Here is a 6,163-nt window from a genome sequence, read left to right as displayed (position 1 = left end):
TTTGTGAACTCTGCTTAACAATAAGTAAAAATCACTTTCATGAGGAGATCAAAATATCAACTACAACTGTCTTTCTTAATATCTAACTACAATCATTTTTCTTAATGTTCTCTAGCAAGGTTTATATATATATATATATATATATATATATATGTTTGAATATGGACTTAATTAAACTCACTCTTAATATTCTAGGTAATTGTATTCCTTGACCAATTAAAGCAATGACAAGAAGTGAAGTTGACATGCAAAGAGTCACTACAAGGTCCATATCAAACTAGTTGTTGTGATATGAGTGGAAATGGGGATAATATCCTAATCTTATTGAAACAATATATAGACAATGACCAATTTTCAAATGAAAAAGAATTATTTTTTTCAAAGTATGTTTTGTGCATGATATCTTTTCTTTGAAAAGAATAGGTCAATAGAGGTTTAAAATGTATAGGGCTTGTCCTCAAAATTCAAAAACAAAAGTCTAACCTTTTTTAAAAAAATTCTAGTCCTGTAAAAGTAACTTTATTATAGTGAGAAAGAATAAAGGATTTGGAACCAAATATGTAAAAGAAATGAGGATAAGCCGAAGCTTAGAGGTGGTGTCCTTTCAACTTCCTATCTTTTTTGGATTTTCTGCTACCTACTTATTATAAGTTCTTGCGTCTAATCGAGGAGATGTTTGATCATGAAAATTATGAGGATAAAAAGCGTAAAATAGTCCCTTATTTTGGATTAAGATTCAAAGTTATCCTTGAATTTTCACATGTAGAAGTAATAGTCCCTCATGTTTGCAATATAAGTGCACTTTTGGTTCTCCCCCAAACTTTTATCTATTTTTCAACATTGATTTTATCCACAATTTATGTATGGAATGTTCAATCGCCTTTTTATACATTTAGTAGAAATTATAACTCCAGGTAAGAGAAGGTGAGAAAAGGAAAAACCTTGTTTTGTTTAGTAGAAATATTATTGTAGCTAAAATTTAGAGGTTCATCACATCATTTTCACGTGCAATAGTAAATTTTTTTATTGAAATGTCATATGTCAAGGTGTTCTAAGTTTAGCTACAATAATATTTCTACCGAGCAGAACAAGGTGCTCTTCTTCTTATCTTCTCTCCCGAAGAGTTATTATTTCTATTAAATATATAAAAAGACGACTAAACATCCTATACATAAAATTATGGACAAAATCAATGTTAAAAAATAGGCAAAATTTGAGGGAGGACCAAAAGTGCACCAATATTACATACACGAGGGACTATTATTGTTCCATGTGAAAACTCAAAAATGACTTTGAGTCTTAACCCAAAGATAAGGGGCTATTTTGGGCTTTTTCTCAAATTATGAGTATTTAAAAAAAGATCATTTTTATTTTTAAAATGAAAGATAATATTTTAAAAGACCACAATTATTTTGTTACAATTTTATTTTTACTAAAACGACACATTTTGGGACGGAAAGAGTAAAACTTATTACTTTCTTCGTTCACTTTATTTGTTTACTATACTAAAAATAGATATTCACTTTTACTTGTTCAGTTTAGAATATCAAGAGATAATTTTGTCACTTCGTAGTTCCTAATTCGCCCTTTTTTATCAACTATAGTACTCATTAATATATTTTCCCAAAGTATTGAATTTAGTATATTCGAAGGGCCATTTAATAAAATTTAGCATTCTATTTATTATTTCTTAAGTGGACGTGCGAAGTCAATATTGGACAAGTAAAACAGACAGAAAGAGTATATACAAGTTCATGAAATATTTTATAAATAAATCGTGTAAAATAATAAGGATCTATTCTTGAAAAAAAAGGAGAAAGGAAGAGATATAATGTTATAATAACATTTATAGGAGATTTTTTTTAGAGCAAATTGTATGAAATAGCAAACTATTAATTCAAATTAAATGATATAGCTATAGTTTCTTTTATTTGTAATTCGCAGCAAACATTCCATGTTTTTTGTCATCCCATTTGTATACCGAAATAGACAAATAGATCGAAATATACAAATGCAGGACCCATTTGTATACCGAAATATACAACTGCAGGACCCATTTGTATATCGAAATATATAAATAGACCGAAATATACAAATGTAGGACCCATTTGTATACCGAAATATACAAATAGACCGAAATATATAAATGCAGGACCCATTTATATACCGAAATATACAAATAGATCCAAATACATATTTTTTATGTATATGTATTACCGAAAAATATACAGATTAACAGCCATAGCAAACATGAAATTTGCTATGGAGCACAATTATACAAACTATATCTATAGCGTACAAACTTGGATTGAAACAACTAAAATACAAAGTCCAACATTATTGCTTAGTTTTTTTTAAATAACATATTATAAAAGATAATTGGAAATTGCTATCAAATCAGTTAGGCAGCATATTGTTAAAATGTTGGAAATAATAAACCTTTGAGACTCTTAACTAAATATGCTTCACACTACAAGAAATTAAAAAGGGTCGTATAGACCAAAAATTAGAGTGTATTTTATAAGATTCTATATATCAAATGTGTCATTTTTCAACCAAAAAAAAGTTAATATTTGAAAGATACAAAGATTCGCAAAAACCAAAGAGATATAAAAGTTTTTTTAAAAAGTGAGAACGTATGTTTTATATTTTTTGTATAAAATTTTAAAATAAAAAGAGCATAGTTTAATGGTAGTATGAAGAAAATGTATTTCATGAAGAATGTTTCTTGTATAAATATTTTACATTGACAAAATTAGCTTCGTGATTACTTATTTACAAATATGTATAAAGTATAAGGTGCTACTAGATACAACCCTAAAAACTTCAGCTTACTTATTTACAAAATATGTATAAAGTATTTATTTTATATTATATATATTGATAGTGTATACATTACATATATTTCGATCCTGTTGATAAACTAGTTAATCGGACTATATATATCTATTCTAAATATGTATAAAGTATATACTTTATATTATATATATTGATAGTGTATACATCACATATATTTCGATCATATTGATAAACTAGTTGACCAGACTATATATATCTGTAACTTTCCCAAGTATAATAGCAATAATGATTATCCTACGAGGCTACGAATTAATAACACTTAATAATAATTCTTACTATCGTTCACTTAGTTAAATCATTACGCGTGAAACCCCTTGCATGGTCTCGATAATGATAATTATTTATTTATTACTAATTAAATAAGTATTTCCAAAACATTATAATTATATGATTATTTCATACACTCTAGTACCCAACCAAACATTAAGAAAGATAGTTATATATGAAATGAACTAATTATTATTATAGAAACAAAAGAGAATATAGATTTTGTTAAATAAGTTCTCCTAAACCATTTTATATAATTAATTAATTAGTTACCATTAGGCATTGTCTAATGAGGAGTTAGTAAATTAAGATGCTTTTTAGTAGTGGGATTTGATTATTCCCATTTGTGTTGTCTTTACGTTTTGAACATTTATTTTTAATATATTTGGTAGAAAAGCACCATGTAAAAATGAAGATTGTTTAATGGGATTGATATCCCATATTTTCTTTTCTCATATAATATAGGTGGCAAAAAAAAATTAAAAAATTTGAAGAGTTAGTCGGTGAAAGAATTACTGGCATCCAAGAATGATCTACAACTTGCTATGTTTTTCGTAATTATAATCACTTGTCATTTCGATTGAATTAGCTCCTCCAGCTCATATTTCTCCGAAAATGAAAACAAAAAAGTTTGACAATATGTCTTCTCATTCGAGGAGCCTTTAAAGCAAGTACCTTGTGAAATAAAGATATCTTTCCCCCACAAATTTTATTAAATCACGTAAAATACAAAATAGGATAAAGTCTCACCATATCCTATCACACTTAACGTGAAGAAACAGACTTTACAAATTTGACTTTCTTATTGATTGTATTTTGTTGAAATATGAACGCCTAGTTTAATAATTTTAATGATAAAAGATATAGTTTTGTAATTTTAGTGATGTAACAAATGAAGTTTGTAGAGTTTATGTACGAATATGCACTTTATAGACAAGTCAATTTTGTATTTGAAACTTTAGTGTAAATTATTTGGACAGCAACAAATAGGAATTGAGATTTCTTAACCACCACCTCTATACATATCCCATTAAATCTGTATTTGATATTTTGTCTACAAAATAATAGTACTACTAATTTAACTTCCTTTCTCCAAAAACGTGGTGGGTGGGAAGGGAGGAGATAATAAACTTGGACTGTCATTTATGACACTTATTTTCGGAAAAACTAAGTAAATACCTCATAAATACAAAATAATTACAAACATATACGCCTTTATATTCATTCCCCAGTAAATAATTATTGTCACGACCCGAGTCTACACCCTGGACGCGGCCGGCACTCGAAGACCATTGCTGGTCCCCAAGCAAACCCTCATCCTGGCTGACTACAAGCGGAAGACTAACCCAAGCATACAAAAGCTTAAAACTGAAATGAAAGTTCATAAAACTTAAATACAAACTTTAAGTCCAAAGAAAACTTTGTATAATAAAGTATATACAACTCGCCATAAAAAGGCAACTTAAGTCTTTAAAACATTTAATAAAATAAATGAATAATACATACTTCTCAACTATACTGACTATCTATGAAGCCTCTAACTGATAAAGATGGAAGTCGGGACAAGACCCGCGACATCCTGACTAAACTGAAAAGTAAATGAAATCCTCCGGAAACAAGGAGGCTCACCATAACTAACTCGAACTCCATGTGATATCAACGAAGCTCCTGTTTGATGATCCTGAATACCTGTGTCTGCATCATGAGAAGATGCAGGCCAAATGGCTCAGTACGTGGAATGTACGAGCATGTAAGGGGAATTACTAAAACATAACATAAGCTTGAAACTTGATAAAAAGGAAACATACTTACCTTTTCTAAACTCACTCAACTCAACGCAAGAATAAGATACTCAACTCAAAGATTAGGTACTCAACTTCAAAGTTATGATACTCGACTCAAAGATTAGATACTCAACTTCAAAGATATGATACTCAACTTGAAATACTCAACTCTGGATACTCAACTCATGAATACTTAACTAAACTCATTTCATTATAAAGCAGTTTAAAACAAGTGCAATATAAAGAAAAGGAAAATTGTATAAAACAGGATGTCAACTCATAATCATAAATTCATAAAAGACATACCATGCTCCCTCTCAAAGTCTACTTGTGCAATGCATGAATGAAGTCCCATACCCCCATTCATACTAAGCAGAATCCCCTTGAGGAACCATGCAATTACTACTGTGGGAGTTTCTCTAACCGACAACCACCAATATGAGTCTAAGTGGTGATACAACGTCTTGCCCACGCTGCCAGAACTGTCCTATACTTTGCCGTCATATAGAATGCTTAACTTAGTGGATCCACTAGCTTAACTTATGTGATCATCTAAAAAGTATGACCAATTAATACTCATGATGGCTATATGGTTTATGGAAACTTGAGTTAATATGAACTCGCATCCCCATATCGGTGCTCAATACTACTCCCAAAAATATACTCAGCTCATATGTTTTAAAACAACTTCTTTCTTTGGTTTGAGATAATTACTCAAAACTTAGCTTAAAAGTTCTCTTGGAATCGATGTTCCCTTTTCTTTCTCAAAATGTGAAAACATTTTCAAACTTCTTGGAAATACTTAGTTAATGAACTTTACTCTTACTCTTTACTCAACTTCAAAGTTTAAGTCTTAAAACAAAGTTTAAACATTTGTAAAAGACTTCTTAAGAAAATAGGTTCACACCGATTATGGACTTGAACGACTCAATGCAAGGTTTTCAATAACCATAGATAGAACTCAAATACTTGGAACTCAAGAACTTCAATGATACTACAAATTTCAAGAATGCTCAACTCAAAGGGTTCATGCGGAATTATGAGCATGAACTACTCAACTCATTGACTCAAAGATACTTCTCATCTCAAGATTGTTCAACTTATAATGTTCATGCGGAATTATGAGCATGAACAACTCAACTCAATGACTTCATGGGTAACATGTAATAGTCCCATGATTAGGAATATAATCTCAAAGGGGATTAGGAACTCAATACTCAAGACTTAGAACTTGAAGATATATACTACTTCAA

Source organism: Solanum tuberosum, unplaced genomic scaffold (genome assembly GCF_000226075.1).
Source record: "Solanum tuberosum cultivar DM 1-3 516 R44 unplaced genomic scaffold, SolTub_3.0 scf00570, whole genome shotgun sequence".
Classification (NCBI taxonomy): Eukaryota; Viridiplantae; Streptophyta; class Magnoliopsida; order Solanales; family Solanaceae; genus Solanum; species Solanum tuberosum.
The sequence above is the reverse complement of the archived record's forward strand: the minus strand, read 5'-3'. Positions refer to the sequence as shown.